This window comes from Sphaeramia orbicularis, chromosome 9 (genome assembly GCF_902148855.1).
Source record: "Sphaeramia orbicularis chromosome 9, fSphaOr1.1, whole genome shotgun sequence".
Taxonomy (NCBI): domain Eukaryota; kingdom Metazoa; phylum Chordata; class Actinopteri; order Kurtiformes; family Apogonidae; genus Sphaeramia; species Sphaeramia orbicularis.
Window position 1 is genome coordinate 53578922 of NC_043965.1, and position 23027 is coordinate 53601948.

Genomic DNA, 23027 nt, shown 5'->3' on the forward strand with positions numbered 1-23027 from the left:
AAAGTGCTGCAAAGGAGAAGGAGGTTTAACGACATGTCCAAAGTTTGATAAACAGTTTTTAGTGTAAAAGGAGTACTCTTTAAAAAGGTTCAATATGTAAAATTCATGCTTGTGGTACGTGTTGAAGTCTGGACAATTGTTAACAGTAGCTGATTATAGTCCTAAGCTAATGACATGAAGTCTTAAGCCCCTTTTCTACTCGATTCAAAGGAACTTTTATCATCAGTAACTTATTACTTGGGTAAAAGATTTCCGAGTGATCTGTGTGTTTTGCATTTCTACTGCATCTCAAAATTCCTGAAAATGTATTCAAATTAAGTTTTTGTTTTGTTTTGTTTTGATTCACAGATTTTCCTCCCGCTCAATTTGTTTCGCAAGGTCCAGGCTCCTGAGCGTATGTGGATGGACAAACAAATGACTGCAATGAGCTCGTAGGAGTGAACCGCACACACTCATCTCAGCTTGAGCCAAATCAAAAGAGCATATTCGGCAAGTGGACCTTGTCATCCATCCGCCTCTCATGGCTCCTTCTCTTTTACTCCATTTTCCAAATGATCAAAACACAAACCAACTGCAGCCTGTAGAAGTGGAACAAACAGGTATGCAGCTGCACACTGGCTGTAGGGGATGAATGTAAGTACAGATCTACATCTGTGTTCCACCAATCAGCGTTCTTCAGCAGACAGCCCACGCCCCCATGACATCTGGGGAATCTGAAAAGTCCTACATACACACACACACGTAGAAGACTAGAAGGTCAAATTTTCTCATCCTTACAAATATTCCTGATTTCTTCAGTACCTCTTCTGTTCTTTTGCAGAATCAACTCTGAACAGCAATTCCAGGATGTCAAGGGGATTAGATATTCAAATGGTTGTGTGTTTATCTTCTGAAACTACAGATAAATAGTTTGCAATAATAGCAAGCTCTTGGCACAATATAAAGGTTAATCTTGCATATTAACCCAAAAACTGGGAGCCATATTTCCCCAGTATCAGATGGTAATCAGCAGTGGTGACACTTCTGCTCATTATGACGTATATGAACTGATGTTTTCATCACACACAATAGCCTGGGTTTACTGCCCTAGATGTGTGACATCAGAATCATTTCCTCAAGCATCCAGATAATCATGTCCTAAAGTAAAGAGTCTTCCAGAGTCAACAGCAGCAATTACACTCTAATCTGATTAAACACGACCGGTATAAACACCAGGCTGACTGTGGGTCAGAGTTTGGTAATGTCTGGTAGCCTCAGGATGAACTTCTGATTGACACATCAAATTTTGACTTGGGTACATTTTAATCTTTTGCTTTTAAGCAATGGACTCTATGCACAGCCCCACTACTTCCTGAACTTCAGGTGGCTCCTTTATTTCCTGTCTTTCATTTTTGGACACACTGATTAATCCATGTGTGTCTGACCACGGTAGTCGCAACAAGAAGTCGCAGACACACCTGGATGAATCAGTGTGTCCAATAATGAAAGACAATAAATAAAGGAGGCACCTAAAGTTCACGAAGTAGTGAGGCTGTGCATAAAGCCCATCAGTAAACTGTGCAGTGTCATCAGAAGGAGGCACTGTAGGCTACATTTTCCCTGATTGTAATATAAGGTGCAGAAGAAGACCATTCTGTTGCAGTTTTCTGTTCAAAATGGGTGGTAAGGAATTTTTTTCATAGATGGGATCAAAGAATTAATAATTTGGTCTCATCGGTCCACATTCCCTGTCTACCATACACATTTTAAAGATTTATTGGGAATATCAGGGAAGACAGAGCCAGCAGATCGCAGTTCACTGTTCCAACCCCCCCACCCCATTTAAGGAATAGAACTTTGTTTCAGAAGTCTGTTAATTTATCAACCTTTTGTAATAAAATATTTCACAGTTATTGCATCGCTTTTCTTTTGTGAGAACACAGACACAAATCTTTAGTGTGTAAAATTATTTTGGAATCCTTTGGATTCAATGTTTTAAAGAAAAGTTTACCTTTTTACTGCATTTTAATTAATATTCTCTAGTTCCGGCAAGGATGTTGACTCTCTCCGGCCCTTTTCACCATATTCATTGAACCACTTGCCGCAGCAATTCATCAACATCTGAACATTACAGGAATATAGACACCCACTTTACACCATAAAATCAGCTTATACGCAGACGACATATTACTTTATTTGCAAAACGCACATACATCCTTAACAGAAACTATCAAATTAATAAAAATATTTTCAAATATCTCAGATTACTCCATCTACTTTCACAAATCCACAATCCTACCTTTACAGAAAAGTAGCTGGGATGCAGCAGTCCATACCCCAATACCCCATGCACAAGTCACATCACTTACTTGGGCATTAACATCTCCCCCAGACTGTCAGAGCTGTTCAATCTCAACTACACACCTCTTTTTAAAATCAATCACTGACAACCTCTTGCATTGGATGACCCTCCCATTATCCCTCATCAGCCGAATAGCAACAATCAAAATGTCCATCTTCCCAAAAATAAACTACCTTCTCTCTCTCTCTCACACACACATACACACACAGATACATACACACAAACACACACACATACAGGCATGCAAACAAACGCACCTGTAAATAGCCCTTTGTTTGCACCCATCTTTGTTTTGCTTAATGTCTATGTCTTATGAATTCTCTTTTGTTTGTTAGTCTTTGTTACCCCGTCACAATATTTTGTCAAGCACTAAATAAAAAAAAAAAAAAAAAAAAAAAAAGAAACATTGTCACAGTTGCAGTAGGCGACTGTTGGTTCACATTTTCAATATCTACATACAAAGACCTATTTGAAAATGCAGAAAATTATCCTGAAATACAAAAAGTGTTTTGGGGAGATGGCAATTGTAGCGTTTCCATCACAGGTAGAAATAAATAAGTGGAAAGGCACATAAATGTGTATCTTCTTTTGCTGATTTTCTGAAAACTCAGGTCCATTTGGAAACCTGACTATTTAGTTTAGTTTATTTCAGACACAAACATAACACAAAACATAGGAAAAAAAAAAACACAAGACAAAAAAAAAACAGAAAATGGAACAACTGTAGTGCCTGAAAGGGAGCAGGAAAGAAGTCACTGCTTATCCAGTCCTATGCCCCTGTTCCAGTCCTCAGACTGTTAGTGCCTAATCACATAATATGCAACATAAGATTGTGATTATCCATAAACATATATACATACCCCTACAAACCTGCACACCCATATACCTACAACCACATACACACCAAATTCTGTCTACATCTGTACACCGACCCACATCCGCACACCCATATATAAATACATACACACACACACACACACACACTACAATACCATATAACAACCTGACAATCCAAGTAACGATCACACCCTTCCTTGAGCAATATATTGTGACATATCCATTTCTTTGTACATTATTTTGAATTTATTTATTTGAATTTATTTTGACACTGCCTGAGGTCTACGTCCAACCCCACAGACCGATACACACAAACTTTTCCTGGTTGTCCTTGCTGCCTGGACTTCGAAATTCCCAAATCCCCACAGGTTATAGCCCCCCTCTCTTCGGGCAAATACATTTTGGATGTTTGGCGGTAGTTCATTTTTATTGACTTTATATAGAAGCTGAGCTGTGTAAAAATTTACTAAATTAAAGTCTTAATAGTTTTGCCTGCAGGAATAATAAATGAGTAGGATATAAATACCCAACTTTATGTAAGACTGACTATTGTAAAGTAAATATCCTTGGACTTTGAAGATATAAAAATTTTAAGATATCATCTTGGCCTTGAAAAATATAGTGACTAGAGCTGCCGTGATTAGTCGATCTACCATGAAAATTAGTCAACAGCAATTTTAGTAGTTAACACAAGGGCCTATCCCTTGTGTCAACTACATATGCAATACATTTTTAAGGGTCTCAAATAAAGCCATCAACTTTAAGAGCCATTATCATGCAGAAAGTGGGAAAGTGGAAAGTGGAGGTTCACGCAGCCGCCTGGCAGTGGCAGCTGCAACAGACACGATGCAGAAACAGCAGGAGCTCCACTTAACTCCAGCCATTTCCGCACCGTGTTTGTTGCAGCCATACAATATCATATGGGTGCACTGCCGCTGCTGCTGCCAGGCGGCTGCGTGAACTTCCGCTTCCCAGAATGCACGTCACGACAACATTCCGAAGATCCCCGAGTTACCTACCAGCTCTTTTGTAAATACATGGTTTGTTTATGGTGGAGTACACTTTGAAATTGTTCACCGTGAGGGAAGAGATTCAGGTGAGTAATCACAGAAAGACTTACGGATTTGTGATACTGAGGATATGACTGAGGTTTGACAGATTTGATAAAAAATTGGTGACGAAAGTCTCCCGGACCTTTAACATGTGGTTCCCACAGGAAATTTGTCTGTGATGTGTTAAATAACATATTAGGCTATGCTGATGTCAAAATTTAGGACAAGATATTGGAAACTTTTGGACTTGTTGACACAGACTTAAAGTAACACTGTTACAATGAGCATAGTGACGTGGTTTCAATTCTTGATCGTGTTATGATGTAAGGACTAGGGGTGTAATGGCACAGAAAACTTTCGGTTCGATATATTTTCGGTACAGTGAAGGAGAACAATTTCACAAAAAAAAAAATTTAATATGACCAGTCTTCACGAAACAATGCTGGCACACCACCCTTGTTTTGTCAATTTGTCTCTCTCCATTGACATAACTGACAGGGAATCTTTGTACTGGCTAGGGGTAAAACAGTACATGTCATACAGAACGGTACGCCCCTCACGGTTCGGTACGAGCATGTACTGTGTTATGGCTTATTTGTCATTTTCAAATGACATTTCCAGACAACTCGCGTTTATATTAGAGCTTTGCAAGACGACTGACTTACAAATTCTATTGTCATTGGTTGGAGCTGGATGCGGAGCCTGGCTAAAGCATTACGCAGCGGAGCCCGGCCCAAGCCAGATGCAGAGTGCAGCCCTTCTACTTCCAGCTATCCTTCTCAATATTAACATTAGTATTCACATTAGTAAAACCTCCTCTGTCATCACCATGTTTGTTATTATTGTCATCTTCTTCTCCATCACAAAAAACCTTACTCTTCTTCGTGGTATTTGGTCAGTATGGTAATTTAGAGCAGCGCCCTCTGGTGGAATGATTGCAATGTTTGCATTCTTCACAAAGCCTACATGTATTCGTTTGGTACACCTCTATATTGTATTGAAGGCCCCAAACCAAAATGGTTCGGTACAAACAAGTGCACCGTTACACCCCTAGTAAGGACCAATGTGTCTAGAAAACAAGTCAAATATTTTTAATACAAGCTATACATCACAGTAATAAGCTAACAAATGAGTACATACAGAATAGGATAAGAGAAACTTTCTCATAGATGTGCACGTTCCCTTGACCTGACCCAGCTCCAACTTCTGTACAGCTGTCCACTGAGAGCCAGGAAAATCAAAGCTGAGCCAGCCTTGAATTCAACTGCAGCTGTAGACACAACAAAGCTCAAATCTCCATTTTACGTTCTAACTACTCTATACCATCTCTTGGTTTTAGAGCCAGCAGTTATAAGAATGATGTTGAAGCAGTTCAGTTTGACACTGAATATGGAAAACTTTAAAATTGCAAACAGAACCTTAATGTCTCAGTTGTAGCATTAAAACTTCACAGATGACACACCCTTTATTACATGACATGCACTCTAAGCAATTAGTGCATTTTTACTGTGCCATCTCAAAGTTTGCAATTAGCTTTTGCGTGGGAAGCTGAGTGCAACATTCTGCATTCTGTGCACGTTAACTATGAATCAAATATAAATGCGAGGACAACAACAGATCTAATTCATTCACAGTAACAGTCACATGCCAGCTCCGTGGCACTGTAAAAACAACAATAAATTAAAAAGATGTTACTCGCCGTCACTCAGGTTGTTAAAGTTATCTTGTCACACACTTCCCTCTGCTGCAACTCTCACACAATTCCCATTATGACTGGAGAGAGAATAACCCATTGAGAAATGAGGGATTAGCATGCAGACGTCACCCACCGCCGTCTCACACAGCACAGCACGAGCCAATCGCAGCACAGCGGCACAGACAGCGCACACGCACACACACACACGCACACACACACACACCGTAACCTGACAATGGCAGGCAGTGAGGGACGCTGTAACATGAGCAGCCTGGTGGCCAACAGGCTGAGGCTCTGGGCTTCTCTCAGCCGTAAACAGTGGCATCAACTCATCAGATCTGTCTGTGCTGTTGACGGCAATGCCAGTATGGACACATGATGGGGTTTGTTAGGGTGAACGGCCTCACACACAGCGAGACATAAAGTAGAAGTGGAACTGTGCGATACAACACTTACTGTTAATGCAGTAAGTTTATTTGGCTACAGGGTTTGTTTACATTTTCATCTGAACCACTTAGTCCCTGTTCACATAGGACTAATATAACCTGTGCAGGTTAAGCGATTTGAAAATTAACCCCCCACATTTCTGGTTCATGTGGTTGCACAAGATAAATGAAATCGATTTTTACTTGACCAAAAATCAGCCTTCAACCTGGGATGCAGCAATAATATGATCTTCACCATGACAGGAAACAGATTACATTGATCACATTTTTGGCCATAGTGCACAGACCTATGTAAAAGTGCACAATAGTTTTCACAACATGATAATCCACCCAAAATATCTTTCTGGTAGACGCTGGCTGATCAACTGGCACCAATGCAACATTTAACAGTCATTGTTGTGGCTCCTGGTTGTACAGCATCCACCTGCAAAATGACGACATCTAAAGTCTGTTCAAGGGCTACACACCCATTCATAACTAGAGTAATATTGAGAACTACGTATTAACTAGTATGTAACCCGTGGGGAACCACAGGTTCTAGATGTGGTAGTTTATATGCTGGGGAGAGTTGACTTTTGGGAAAAGATATTAGTCTATATTTTATAAGTAGTGACATAAAAATTGTTTAGTAAGTCATTCTTTAAAATGTAAACAGCAAGTAATATACAGTATTAATACCCATGCAAGCCTGCAGAGTGAAATAGTGAGGTACACACGAAATGCACGGACAGGGGTGGGGGGTGGATAGTTTGTAGGACCAGGGTGGCGGGAGTTCTCCTTAAGTAACGGGATATACCTTACCTATCTCTCTCAGGGTTTCCTTCAGGATTTTTTTAAACTGTGGGGGTTTGCGCCCACCCCCTGTCTGTCGAAACAGGAAGTCGCTTTAGATTGTGTTGACTAAAAAAAAAAAAAAAAAAAAAAAAAACTTTGCACTTTCTAGATGTGGAGTGCCAGTTACCTGTTTGTGTTCTGTAAGCTGCAGCATGTTTTACAATAAACGTGCAGTTTGAGAAGAAACCTGGCTGGTCATTAAACACCAAAACTTCAACTACACTACACATGACGAAGCCAGGAGTAAATGCGGCGTTCCTGTTTTGAACTTCATTTCCCGTCATGCAGCTTTGCACCCATGATTGTAAGGCAACTGTATTCCAAAATGACTAATATCTCTGAAAATATTGGTCCTATCAACTTGCCGAGACATTTAATGAGGAGACGGGACTATTCTTCAACTGTAGGTACCAAATTGGCCACATAAAAACATCTGAAAATGTCAGAATCCTGCAGATGCGCACACACACACACACACACACAATCCAAGCCCTTCCAGTATTATGATATAGATGGATGCTTCATACATAAAGTGAAGGTAATGTCATTATTTAAATTAACATTAACTCTCTGTATGAGAGTTTTAAAAATAACAATAAGGAAGGTTGTTGGTCCTAGTATTGCATAATTAATATGACTGAAACTGCCTTTTCAAAGGAACAGTTGAAGGGAGAGGAATTTGCCATTTCAGTGTCACATTGTTCCTCCACTGTCCCACCCTGTTAAGAGAGAGGCGGTGGATTATCTCCCATTTATCCCGATTCTTTCGACCCAAAGTCACCTATGTAAATAACACATTTCCTGAAAATTCTGATGCTAAAATGACATTTGGCAGACATATATATCAGGACAAAATAGACTTGGCCTCCATTTCAACATCACATTCAAAAATATGGAAATAAACTCATCCAGAAGTGGAAAAAAAAGCAGAAAAATAAAGCAAAGGATAATTTTGATAAAATAATGATAGATATTCGTAAAGAACTTGATTGTTTCATCCAGACAATGTTCTCAATCCATGTGACAATGCCCATTTTGGAGACAGGATGTGACCTATTTTATATGGTACACTATATTTTTTAAGTGGAGGACCTTCAGTAGTGCTTTGCATTTCCATCTCACCTAGAATAAAGGAATATAAGGCCGTGTTTTGTTGGGCATCTTTGCCCCAGCTGCTATTTTCATTTGAGGCAGATTCAAACACACTCAGAACTGCGGTTACTGTGGCTGATAACATTATTCTCCATGTCTCTATAAAATAATGACACTGCTCTGTTTACATTCTGTCGTTCAAAAGTTTGTTTTTCAGTCATAGTCAAGGTCAAGGTGAGACCTGCAGGGTGCTCATGTTTATATGTGACTTAAATGAAGATAACAGTTCTTCAGTTACTTTTCTTTTATTGCAGTTGTTCATTAACTGTTGAACAAGTTATAGTTTGTTGTTGTTCTTTGTAGTGCCATACACAAATTTAGACATGCAGCAAAACAACACAAGGTCCTCCAGCAGGATGTTCACCTTGACTCAACTTTTAATGCAACACAGCCCTGTGTGAACAGAAAAGAAAGAAGAAAACAGGATTTGGACCATCACCACGTTCAAGGACACATTCTTTGAGTAACTGAACACTGTATGTCTATGTAATTGTTACAGAAGATGAAATATTCACCACCAGGATAACTTAATTATCAGAGCTGTAAAATCCCGTCTAAGTATTATCAATTGTTGCTGGCAGTCCAGCATCTAAGACCTTTTCAACTTCACCAATCAGATTTTATATACTGTACCCATGTCTCACTGGTATCTGAAGCCACAGACTTGGGCTCCATTTACACGTAGCCAAGTATCTGGCAAAATGAATATTTTTCTTTGCATTTCTCTGCTGTTTGTACCCATCATTTATATGACAATAATGGCCACTGAAAACGATGGTTTTTAAAAATTTCGGTCAAAGTGGAGATTTCGGCAAATCTCTGTTTTCACATTAGCGTTTTACACGCAGAGGGAAACGGAGATCTCAGACGGACATCACAGTTTTCAACGGAAATACATTTGCATCACCTTTGTGACTGTTGGTTCATAACAGAAGTTTTGTTGTGATTCTTTTCAGGATTCTGATTGGTTAATGGTACTCGACTGTCTCACCACACTGCCACGTACAGGTTGGCACATTCTTCATGGTGCAGATATATGGGGCCATGTAAACAAAGATTAAAGTTACCTTGAAGTTACCTTAAAGTTACACAGCCCCATGCATTATTATAAGAGAAGGTACATTCTACTTCGGACAATTAGCATGTCAGCTTTCTAGGAACAGTATAGATCTTTTGGTAAACAAAGTTTCCTGCCAGGTGTTTATGGCTGCTTGGCTGCCCTGATAAGGGTGCAATTCTGGCTTAAATTCAGGCAGCCCGCAAAGGCTGTCTTCTTCAGGAGTGTTTCAACTTGACAGGCAAAGTCTGTGCATGCCTACATTGCTGAGGGATTATTACAGTATCAATTGGGGCCTAAATTCCATTTGCACCTGTCTTGTCCTGCTAAACGTTCGTGAAACAGGAGGGATTTTTCACTCCTCCAGTTTTCAGTCAACTCGTCATTCATTCAAGGACTTTGAAGAGAATAACAACCTGCTTGTACCAGTGGACACTTCCTCGCTACATATAGAATCATAGAGCCAGTGCATATACACACTGTGTTGAAGGATTCACTTATCTATCTGCACCATTTTAGATCCATGAAGTTCACAGGTTATATATCCAAACATGGGGAAGTCCTGGGACTACTGGTATCCATTTTGTAGAACAGCACAATAAAATATCACAATAAAGAAGGATTAAATACATCTTTCTATTCTCCAAACACTTCATCAGAGTTATTCAGGATTATTCCTAAATCCATGACTGTCTTTAAAGCCAAGGTTGACTCTTGATCATTGCTGATAGAAAACACAAAGACGGCATGAATGGAAGAAAGGGATTAACATACCAGGAAACAAAGTATCTCAGAGACACACTTTAAGGTTTAGCTAGGGTTAATCCCACCACACAGAGAACCTTCATTCAGTCATTGACTCAGGTAGGCCTCAACAAACAGCTGAAGCCACACAAGCTGAAGCATGCAGCACTGAACCACTTAACAATTCTGCATCAACACAGCCAGGTTCTCACAGACAGAGAAGCTTATTCAGGTCACAAGGATGCAGTTCACATTAAAACACTTGAAGAAACTCAAAGTAGTAGTGGACTTCTCCAAGTACCGCCTAACCAACAAAAATGTGACTTTTTCATTTTATATTTTTGTTAATGCTGTCAAACAATTAAGAATTTTAATCAGCTTAATCACAGGGTTGCTATGGATTAATTTTGTGAGAGCAAACAGACTCAAAAAAGAAGGGAATATGCCTATATATGCACTTAACATGTTTGTCGCAAGCTGGGCAACGCGTTAGCCAAAGTGCTAGCAGAATCCCTGACTAACGTATGCTTTGCATTAATGTGGTATTTTGAGATGGAAGTGCTTTGGTGAAAAGAAAACTCCTTCCTACAGAGTGTGTATAATACTTTATGTTGGTCGACTGTTCCGTCTTGGATTTTTTTGTACTCCTATTTCCATCCAGAGGGCCAACGTGCTATTTACCATCTTCCATCTTATCTTCATCATTAATTTTGAAAGCCCTTATTTTTATTTTAATGTCACTGACTTTACTTTATCCCCTCAAGCCACAAAGGGAAGTGGTTATCAATGGGCTATCAGCAAAACCTGAGGAATTCAACAATGAGGTCTTTAAAACACTAAATAAAAGGCATTAAAAAAGGCTGATAATGTTTGGAATTTTACAACACAAGGACTGTATATTAAGAGTCTACCAGTCGTGAAATTTAGCTCAAAATGTTGTTAAATGCAAGCAGCCATGCGAGTAGGTAACCTGAAATAAATGTAGTTTGGTTTTTTAAAACCCCAATCATACTAATTTCCAACATAGAAAAGGTTTATGTAACCAATTTTAAAATGTTCAGAGCATTTGTTTTGAGACAAAAACATATTTTTTTGGTTCTAGCAAAAAACCCAGGAGTTAGAAGTGTGACACCAGTGATGGCTGCACATTATGCAACACCCTCTGTTGACAAGACTTCTTTATTATTATAGTTCCATTCAAAAAATGGGTGGAAACAGTCTTACACAGATTGACAAACTGGACTGGGCAAAAACTCATCATCACTCTACAAGAAGGCCAGAGCCGTCTCTACTTCCTGAGGCAGCTGAGGTCATTCAACATCTGCCGGACAATGCTCAGGATCTTCTGTGAGTCTGTTGTGGCCAGTGCCATCCTCTACGCTGTTGCATGCAGGGATAGCAGGCTGAGGGTTGCTGATGCCGACAGCCTTGACAAGCTGATCCGTAAAGTCAGTAACACTGTTGGCCTCTAACGATGATGTCAGGGGCCAATGTTGTCCAAGATCAAGACAATACCGGACAATTCCACTCACCCACTCCATGACGTACTGGTCAGTCACAGGAGGATGTTCAGTGAGAGACTGATTCCACCCAAATGCACCACTGAACCACACAGGAAATCATTCCTGCCCGTGGCCATCAGACTGTTCAATTCTTCCTTATAACCACGAAATAATTACACACTACAACTTTTGCACAATTATTAATGTATATTTCTTTAATTATGATATCAATAATATATTGTCTAGTACAAACTGCTGTATATCTATCCATCTATCTATCCATCGAGCCTGGAGAAAAGACTGTTTCTTGGAAGGATCAGTGAGCTTTGCAGTGGTAATGCTCACTACTTTTAATTGGAGTCAATAAATAACTGAGGTCTAGCCTCCACCAATATAGAAGACTAGGACTGTAGCCAACTACTACAGTCATTATAGTGTTTTTGGCCTTATTTCCATTAACCTGTTATTTTATACATAGCATAAACAGATTATTTACAACTGTCTGAAGACCAAAGTGATATTAACAATGGAATGTCAACTCATCAGTCATTTCCACATTTCCTGAGGTGGAGTCAACATGACGGTAGTGGATGATTTAGATAAGACTTTGCCCACATGAAATGTTACACACTAACTGTTCACACAGTGATCAGTAATAATAAATCCAACTCACTCAAATGTGTCACAGTCCATCTCAGGCCACTCAGACTGTGGTAAATCTCCAAATCTACCCAGCACTGATTTGACACTGTTTTGCACAGCTCTGCCAGAGCTTTGATCACTGCTTTAATGACTTCCGAGCAAATTTGCAAACAGTGTGGTGCAGGCCTGCCAGCTACTCTAAATCTTTAAGAAGGATTCCCTGAAATGTGACTTTTATGTTCTGTTTTTATAACTATAACAAGTTATCTGTTGGAACCTGTTGTGCTCAATTTACATTTTGCTAAGATTGCAGGCCTTTAGATTACACCTTGGCTGGGCCGACTAACGGTGTGCCCAAATTAAATGTCCCCAAATTAGTGTCCCCAAATTAAAAATAAAAAAAAGGCCAGAGCAGAGTGTAAACGAAAGTATTGACTCACTCGCCCCTGCTTTTTTCCTCCCGTAAAACACATCGGTTATAATATACAAGGCTTGTTCATAACGACAGAGAAAACATTGACAACAACAACACATATGTACCGAACAGGAAAGCACAAGTATTCATGCTTCCCGCAGAAGTCATATTTTGTGATAACGTTAGCACAAACCCAGATCCAAATGCAGAACTCCGACAACAAAAGTTAGTTCCAAAAGGTTTATTGTTCACACACAGGTGAAAAAATATAATGAGTGACAGAATCTTGAGGATAATGGTTGGGGATTTTCTCCTCAGATTCGTCCTCCGGATCGAGGGCAGCAGCCCGTCTCCCCGAGCGGTGTTAGAGTCGTTTCCCCGACTGGGAAAAGCAAAGGGAGGTCCAGGGACGGAAACAGGTCATACACAGGCAGGCTAACAATCGAGCAACAGGACATAAGGACTAGGCAAACTCACGTACCGGTAGTCCAGGGCGAGAAGGTCAAAACCAGATCAGATGAGGCAGACAAAAACCGACAGGGATCAGGCAGAAGACGAAAAAAACCGAGGAATCCAAAACAGGTCAAAAAACAGGCAAGCAAACGAACAAACGAGGTCAAGTACGCTGGTCTGAACTACTGTAGTTACAAACTTGGCGACTGACAAGGGGAAAAAGACAGGGTTAAATACACAAAAGGGGAGGGAAGACAACTAGACACAGGGTGGAGCAAATTAGGGCGGAGACAGGTAACCAGGTCAGAGGTCAGGATGAGCGTGGGGAACAGGAAGTAAAGACGACAGACAAGACACATGAGGGAAAACTTAACAAAATAAAACAGGAAGTGACACACAAACACATAAAAGACAGACAAGACCAGACTATTGTCTGGCAGCAGGTATGACATATTTGCGCCGTTTGATTGGTCTAAATCACCCGTTTCGGCCAATGAGAGGTGATGAGAGCTTGGAGATTGACTCGTACGTTGTACGCCAAAGGTTTTCTCTCAACAACCATGCCTCGTGGGCGACCTATAAGTTCAGGCCGCTCACATAACAAACGCAGTGAAACATATGACATATGAATTATCTGCCTGCATGCAGTCCTGTGATTTGGAATTAAAATCAGCTGGCCATATGCTGATCAATACTTCTGGAAATTAGACTTGTGGAATCCATGCCTTCATACTCTTGAATATATCTGAAATAGTCTGAGAAAACAGGAATTACTGTTGAAAAATCTAATCCCGCACCCACCCCCTCCGCCGATTCCAGCATCTGATGTGCCCAAATTAAGGTAATCTAAAGCCCTGGATTGTCTAATTTATTATCTGTTTGGCTCTCATCAAATATGCACACTTCTCAACGTGGGGTATATTTGTACAGAGGAACTCTAATTGTTTGGTTTCAGTGGTTTTAGTGTTCAAAGTGGATTTGATCTTGTAATAACAGGGCAGTGCCAGAGGCTCATGTAGGTCTTTGCCCTACACTATAAGACATAAGCAGCTGTAATAGCTGCTTTCACCTCCACAATAACACCAAGACCACCAAAAAAACAAGGAAAAACAGCAGTGGATCTCACACAGAAAAGAGCATAAATGTAGCAGTTCCTCATTAAAGCAGCAGGGAAAGTTGTATTTTTAACACTCAAATTTGCAAGAGAGCAAAAATCAGAACAGATCATGAACAGATGTTCAACCAAAAACTAAAATTACCCTTCAGCACCACCTCTGCATTAAATTACAGAGAAAACACCACAGCAAGGATTCCACAAGAACTGTAAAGCCGCAAGAAAAGCAAGGCCACATTTGACATGCAACCTGTTCAGACAGCGCAGCCGAGTGGAAGTCATTTTCTCTAAACAAACACCAGAGGGATGGGAGTCATAATCACAGGGAGGCTGTGACCAGGGCTGACACATCTCTGCAGCCCAGGCCAGAGCTTTGATCATGTGGACAGAGGGGTTGCCTCATCAAGGTGTTAATTGAGAGACCTCTGCCATATGTCTACAAAAGGCCAAATGAATGAGCGGCCTGATGTCCTGATGTGGACCAGCTAAGCCTGATGTGGACCAGCTAAGCCTGATGTGGACCAGCTAAGCCTGATGTACCAAGCAACACCAGGTTGCAGACTTCCACCAGATCTGCTTATGTGTTGGATATAAAACAGTTGAGAAGCTGTGGTATGCTTTGCATGTTGCAATGTACAGATTTAACACTAAGCTTGTAACAGGACAAGTATGAGAGACTCTGAAATGTATAGAACAGGGATGGACAATATTTCCCTCCACAGTGACTTCGCTGAAGTATGAGAAGGGCCACATATTTCAGCTAAATCATGAAACACAAAATGCTGGAAAACAAAAATGGCAGATTGCTTTACAACACGCCATTTGCCAGTTCAGCGGGCTTGAGTCCTCATCGAGTCCTTGGTTAATAAATGTTGACTATTTTACGGTGTGCCAGTCTGTAAAACAGTCAATGTGTCAGTCTTACCAACTGTCTGATAAGCACCAGAGCACTAAAGAAACACTGCAGTACGTTATCAATATGGACAGTTTCAAACATCTGCCATCGTATACAGATTTACTCTGTTTTGTAAACTTGCATGAGCACAGGCTGCTAACTTTTGTTCCCATTTCATGGACAGTCGACTGCTGTGCCTGGAATTAAGTATTTCAGACTTTTTTTCTTCTTGTACACATGTTCCAGTTTTTTTTTTTTTGTTTAATGTCAAGCAAATTTGAAAAATAAAATGCATTGCAAGTGTTTGTTTCAATCATAGTCTGCCTATGTTTAGTACAGATGCAAACAGGTGGAGAAACAGCAGATCTATGTTTCATTTTGTCATCTCCATAGTCATCAGTTAAGCCCAACATTGCATTAATATTAGCCTAGTACTGCATTAGTTAGTGAATTAATGCAATACTACCACTATCTATACACTGTCTATGATATTGATGGTATAATACAGTGATTCCATTACATTTTATACATATTTGTATGTCAGTTATCTGCAATACTTCTCACTGTGATGAAGAAAATATCTGTTAAAAAAAAAAAAAAATGCAGGCATTCTGGATTTATACTCTGCTCTGTGATGTTAGTGTCACAGAATTTGACAGATAAAACAATAGAAATGGAACAGTAGCACTTGCACTTGCACTAGCACTTATGGCTCCATGTATCAATTTAACTCAGCTGTAGTGTTTTGAGCGGTCATTCCAGTTTCATCTCATATTAGTTGCTATTTGGGTATTAGTTAAAGCTGTTTCAGTGTGAAAGATGAGGTTATGTTAAAAAACCTCTGCAATTATTATACAATCACCACTTCTCCAGCACCTGAACTACACCTAATCTAGTTATAGATAACATTTAAGCTAAATTACAACATATGTTTACAGTGGTAGTGGTTTCCTGGTTGTGGTGGTGCACTGCTGCTAGATGAAGACATAGGAAAAACTGCACTGTGCTTTCACTCCAAGCAGAAGAGACACTGCAGAGTCAAACTGTCTGGACAATCAGTGTGGAGCATCTGTATGTTTTATGTTCATGAAATGGCACATTGCATATACTGAAGGGTATGATTCCCTTACTGATTTTTCTCATATACTGGAGAAATGTGTTGTCACATGACACTTTCAGGTTAGTGCCTGTAAAACACAATGACCTGAGGTCCTGTGTATACTGTGTACCACTAGACGTACATAGGACACAAAACAAGACAGGACTGTGGGTTTAAGTGTGCAAAACAAACTCTCTGGCTAAAAGTTAATGTTATGTACAACTCAGACAGGTTAGTTAGGCAAATGCATCAATGTATGATGTTAAAGTGTCACCATTAAAGTTATCTAGACTTACAACACTGGAAGCAATCTTCAAAGTAGGGATTCCTATTGTCAGTATGAACCCCATTTTTATATGATGTGATATTTTTTTCCTTTGCATATTTAATTTTAGTAAAACGATCAGTGTAGAGAAAACAAGCATGTCGAGTCTGTTAAAGAATGTTACCTTTGTTAAATGCAACACTAACCGTGGGATCTGCTTTTGCATTATTGTTGCTGTGAGACTTTTGCCACAAATCGTTGCATGAAAATTACACTCTTTGGTGGAATTGGTAAAAGGTGATTCGGAGGTCCTGGGTTTGGTTCCTGGATTTCATTCCCTGCAGTAAATCCTTTCGGTTCTATAATTCTTGTGACCATTTGGTCAAAGTAGGCTACATAAAAATGTAGCTTGTGGCAAATAACTTTGAGTCTATTCAGTAGGGTTAGACAGGAGAAAATAAAGGCTTACCAAGGACAAACCGAGTTGAGACTTTTACGTCTGAGAATCCTTTGTTTGCTTTCAGAATAAAAGCAACATTTATCTACAGTCATTATACCCAAGTGTAGAAAAATGGATTCAGGGACATATGCCAAAAAGTGCCACACTAGAAGCTAAAGAATTTCATTAAGCTGACATCTCTAAGCTCATATTCTTCCCTCCTGACATTAGTTTACTGCTTTATCTTGAAAGAAAGAAAAATCCAGAGAAGATGAAGAGCCCTCCATTTGACCCCAGGGAAAGGCTTCAAACTCACAAAAGAGACCACCATCCAGGTCTAAACCTTAGCTTCATCTAAGCTAAGGTCACTATTGTGACCCTCAAATACCCCAACTCCCCTTTCATCTATCAGCTTCAGAGTCTGAGAGCAACAAATCACACAAAAACACTTTAGAGCCGCAGAAGAAAAACTGTTACTAAACTCAACTCAACATATGAACAGCAGCTTCAAGGTTTACCACAGTCCCTTTGGTCAGCCCATAAGGACGCTCCAAAGTGTTAAGCATTTTACTGCATTTCAGACAGAAAAAGACAGTGTGACAAAGGAATCCATAATACTTTTTGGGTGCTTGAGTTGAGGATGCTTTGGACAGTGAAAACCACAGCTAAGCCTTCAATCTACGCAAAAATGAGTCAGTATGGATCATATAATGGTGAGGGATTACCAGGTCACATGAATGAGACTGACAGAGTCTGAGAAAACTGTTTAAAAGCCACAGAATTCTTTTTGACAAAAGTTTGTTTGCTTTTTAAGTAGTTTTCTTGCTTTTGAAGCTCAAAATTCAACCCACGTAGCCTCTCCACCACTATGTGAGATACTCCCAACATTTGCACGACACCTGTTCACTGTAAACAAGCTTATTTGTTGGAGAAAAACACAAAGAATTACCCTCGACGAGCAGGTCCAACAAACAGCATATGACTTTAAACGTAATCCTGCTTAACCAGCAGCGCTTCATGGGATTGTCTGGTCTGGAGGCTGAAGGACCACCTGACCTTACCAAGAAAATGCACTGAGGCCAACATGTACAACTCTGACCCAACAACGTAAATAAAAGGATATTTATGTGGGAAAAATGGATTAAACTCCTCAACATTACAGTCAAACATCTCCGGTTTTCAGACGCTCCTGCTCCAACTCACCCGACGCCGAATGTCCCAGACTCTGCTTTCACGACTGGAACCGCCTCCTCTGAGTCCCCGGAGTCGAGGTATAGGTGCTAAATGTTCCGGTTAGGGTTAGAACGTCAAGTTAAAGGCAGCAGAAGGAGTCTGAGAGCTCCGTGGTTGTCCCACACACTCGCAGCCCGGCCCGTCCGCTCCACCAGCCTCTTTGTACTTGTCCCTCCAGCAGCAAGTTGTCGAGTACTGCACATGCGCAGTCCGTGCCGGGACAGCTCCGCTCAGCCGCTGATATGAAGGTCAGTGTGTGCTACAGGTGTAGCTTACCTGCGCCCTGGCTGGCCTACTTTTACCGGCGGAGCCTCAGAGTGCTAAACAAACAGGATTTAACTCTTATTCTTTTATTTTAAACGGAAAAGTACTCAGAGGAAAAATACCAGCCACAAACACAACATAAACAATAAGCTAGGTCGTTAATTGTTAACGTTTCTGCGGCTCCTAAACTGTTTTGCAATGAATCAATAAATAACAAGGCTCATTTTGGTGGTTCGGCACATTTTTAAATTAACTTGTTACTTTGCTGGACGTTTCTCTGCAGCAAAACAATATAGTTCTCGTGATTAAAACGTGGCTACTTTCTTTTGGCGTATTAATAGTGACTAATATATATAGCCTCACCAATTGTTCATGTTGATAGGAATGTGTTTATTGTCCATTCCAATGTTTTCTGAGAAAAACTAACAAGTGCATTAAAGTTTGATACAACCGGAAGCCGAAATATCATCACAGCTAATTATATTTATAATTTTTAAACGCATTAATACAGTTTTTCTGACTAAATAAACCTTAAAGGTTCTATCAGCTCAGGGAAAAGCGAATATCCCAACCGCGGATGACTGGGCAACAGCGCCATCATATGGTGGTTTGTGTGAACAGCGTTAGAAAAGTTTGGTTGAAGTCATGCACTTCATAGTAGGGTGAGTATGGAGGTTTGTAGTTCATTAAAAGTCGACTTAACCACCTAAGACCCATCTAAGGGTTTTCTGTCCACATTTGTGGACAAGATTTTCACAGGTTTATACAAAAACAACAATAACTGTCCACTGCAAAGGACATTGCATTAAAAAAAAAAAATGCATCTGGAAAAATTGGTGCATCATGATGTTTCCAATATAAGAAATCATTTAATTAATTAATCCTGGATCTCAGGAGGTTAAGGAAATAAAATCCAAATTTTGAATGTAATATTAATAAAGATTTGAAAGTGCTGTAGCTACATTTATCCTGTCCCTCCTTAATTAAAAATAACTTATACAGGTGCATCTCAGTGAATTAGAATATCATCAAGTTTATTTTTTCAGTAATTGAATTCAAAAAGTGAAACTCATCTTTATATATATTCATCACAAACATAATTATATATTTCAAGGGTTTATTCATTTTAATTTTGATTATTATAACTTATAGTGAACGAAAATCCAAAATTCAGTATCTCAGAAAATTTGAATGTTATTTAAGACCAGTTAATAAAAGGATTTTCAACACAGAAATGTTGGACAACTGAAAAGTATCAGCGTTGCCAGATGTATGATTTGTTTGATAACTTTACCCTCTGTACGATCAATAATTCCAAAAATTCCCATAATGTATGATCATTTGACCCCTTCAATACATGGCTATAGACCTTTTTCACAGATCCATATTTTTGACCGGAAATACACAATTGTTGTGGAATTCTCCTATCAGGGCAACTATGGTGCAAGCGAGGAACAAGAGTTTTTGTAGCGCTCCAGGTTACTCTTGTTATGCCCAAAAGCAGCCATATTTGTCTTTCTGTTAGGCAGAAGTGGATTCAGGTGATCTGCCGGGATGAGGGACCGAAGCAGACATTTCACATCCGAAGATTTTGTGCTTGGAATTGCTGTTTGCCGCCTGAAACCGGGGCTGTTCCTAGCCTTTTCTCATGTCTTTTCTCAGCCTTTTCTGCCTGTCTAGTATATTTGATACTAAGATGACAGCTATACTATTATATATATATTATATATTAGATATATTTGCACTCTCCTTTTAAACACTTTTTTATTCAAATTTATATGACTGTTTTTATGTGTATGTGTATGTCTGTGTATGTTTTTTTTTTATGCTGCTAACAACACTGTGAATTTCCCCATTGTGGGATCAATAAAGGAATATCTTATCTTATCTTATCTTATCTTATCTTATACACATACATAAATACAAACGTTACCCAAAAAAATGGTTAACTGATGATAGCATTGGGCTAACATTACTGTCACTACATAGAAGATGTCCACATGGACAACCCTAAACAGAATAAGTTGATGCCATAATGCTTCATTCAAAGTAGAATATGATGCTTTAGTATGGTTGACTGTACATTATACATAACACGTAAACATGCTAATGACTTGTTATTCTAACCAGCAGTTCAGAAACACCTGATCGCTCTCTACTTAACTTGATATTTAGGGACAATTCCTTGTGGAAAAAATTTGTACCCTATATTGATTTTGCTCTTTTTGGTTATGGAGTTTCCGCACTCCGAAAAATCAATCTTATCCACTATTACTCGATAATGCAAAATTTAAATAAAATCGATCCAAGATCGATCAAATTGATTTTTTTACCCAGCACTAGCATTCATATAGCATTCTAGACAAATGTCTCTGGTCTGTGGAGTTCATTTCATTTAGACTCAATCCCAGTTAATGTTTTTTATTCTTTTCCCTTTTCCTGTGGGTTAAAAAGAATGTTCCTGTTAACGCTGTTAGACAAACATTTGGTTCACTCAGTCATTGTCAAAGGTTGTATTTTTTACTACATGATGATGCAGCAGTCACCTGAAATTAAATATACCTAATAAATAGCAGTAATCAAATTTATCTGTATATAACGGTATTCTTTGAGTGGATTCAGGTGATCCACCGGGATGAAGGAGTTGGATTTTCATAATAAAAATCTGTGGTAATTATTTTAAGTCAAATAAGGCATGTGATCTTCATTTGGCTGGTGAAAAATATTTTTGGCCGGTAAATTTTTGGAGGTCACTAGCCGATGGCAAATGAGGTAAAAAGTTAATTTTACGCCCTGCATTCTGCACTGCACCTGGTGGTGCACATTGTCTGGCACGACTTTACAGCCAATCAGTGCACAATGTAGCATGGGTGACGCATGACGTAGCACGGCAACACGAAACGTAAACAAAAGTTTATTAAGGTTTCAGTAGCTCAGGTAAAATGTTAAGTTTAATTTTTGATTCTAAAAGTTGAAGGTTTTAGCAGCTCAAGTAAAGTGTTGTTTGAAGAGACACCTAATTTTTAGTTTTGATTTAGAAAGTGTGTTTTGAACACAATAAAACTGTAAAAACAGCTTTCTTCAAGTTTTCCAATCATCAAGCATGTTAGTGGTTGAAGTGGATTGACTGATGTTTATTCCTAATGTATAAACAGATTAAGTCTCAAAATATTTATGATACAGGACCTTAATGCATGATGATTAAGAAGATGGTTAAAAATGACTGATATGCTGGGCTGTTCAGTGCAGGAGCTCATCCTCCTCCACACAGGTGGGGGCACTGCTCTGCCAGTGCCAGTGCTGTTAGTTCATTTAAAGGTAAAACTGCATTATAAACTCTACAGATACATCGTCTGTGGTAATGTTTTACAGAGGCAGATGGTCCTGAGCAATGTCAAATTGGATATGTGTGATTATTTTATTCAAACTACAATAATTTTAAGCTTCTGGTACGATAATTTGTCATTTCCCATCTGGTAACACTAACAAGTATGAACATGTAGCACAAAAAGGAGCAGCAGATTACATGGACCCCCAAACCACCAGTGACTGGGGAAACTTTACACTGGACCTCAAGCAACTTGGAATCTGTGTCTGTCTTCTCTCTCTCTTCCTCAAGATTCTGGGACGTTGATTTCCAAAGAAATGCAAAATTTACTTCATCGTCAAAGAGGATTTTGCACCACTGAGCCGTGACATCTGCTGGTCTTGGTCCACTGTGTTTTTTCAGGTCCAAGGTCAACACAGCCATCTACCAGGAAGTCTTAGAGCACTTCATACTTCCATCCACTGACCAGCTTATGGAGATGCTAATTACACATCAGCAGCAAAAGCCACCCCTCATCCTGATGAGGAGGTGCTGTGTCGGGACCCAACTGATGTCCTCCGTACTCTGAGGAGAATCAGTCCAAGGAAAGTGCAGGCCCAGACCAGATACCAGGCTGCGTGCTCAAAGGATGTCGGATCAGCTGACGCAGTCCTCACAGACATATTTAACATGCATGCCATCATGCTACGAAACCTCAGCAATCATCCCAGTTCCAAAAAAAACCCAGTCACAACCATGAATGACTATCACCCTGTAGCTTTAACACCCATAATAATGAAGTGCTTTTGAAAGGCTGATTAAGGATCACATCACTTCTGTCCTACCCCCTCACTTGACCCACTCCAATTATACTTACTTAGTATACATACTGCCCTAACCGCGCCACAGACGATGCCATATCCACTGCACTCACCTGACCCTGGAACATCTGGAGAGCAGGGAAGCTCTGGTCCTGATGCTGTTTGTCGACTTTAACACGATCATCCCTCAGCATCTGGTCAGTAAACTTGGCCCACTGGGACTGAGCACTCCCCTGCAGAATTGGATATTGGACTTTTAACAGACAGGCCTCAGTACATACAGGGAGGGAAGAATAAGTCTGACACCATCTCACCACGGAGCACAGGTTCTCCACAGAGGTGCATTCTGAAGGTGTTTTCATACAGTGTACTCGAGTCCGTACTGTACTTGGATACATTCACAACTTTCCTGCAGATGT

General features: G+C 39.8%; 1 protein-coding gene across 1 annotated transcript in view; it reads right to left on the reverse strand.

The window, feature by feature from the left end:
- Window positions 1-18395, reverse strand: part of kank1a (KN motif and ankyrin repeat domains 1a) — a 103479-nt gene extending 85084 nt beyond the window's left edge. The window contains exon 1 of the mRNA XM_030143257.1: window positions 18187-18395. The gene's annotated coding sequence lies outside the window, so the exon portion shown is untranslated. The remainder of the gene's footprint in view (window positions 1-18186) is intronic.
- Window positions 18396-23027: the final 4632 nt, after the last annotated feature.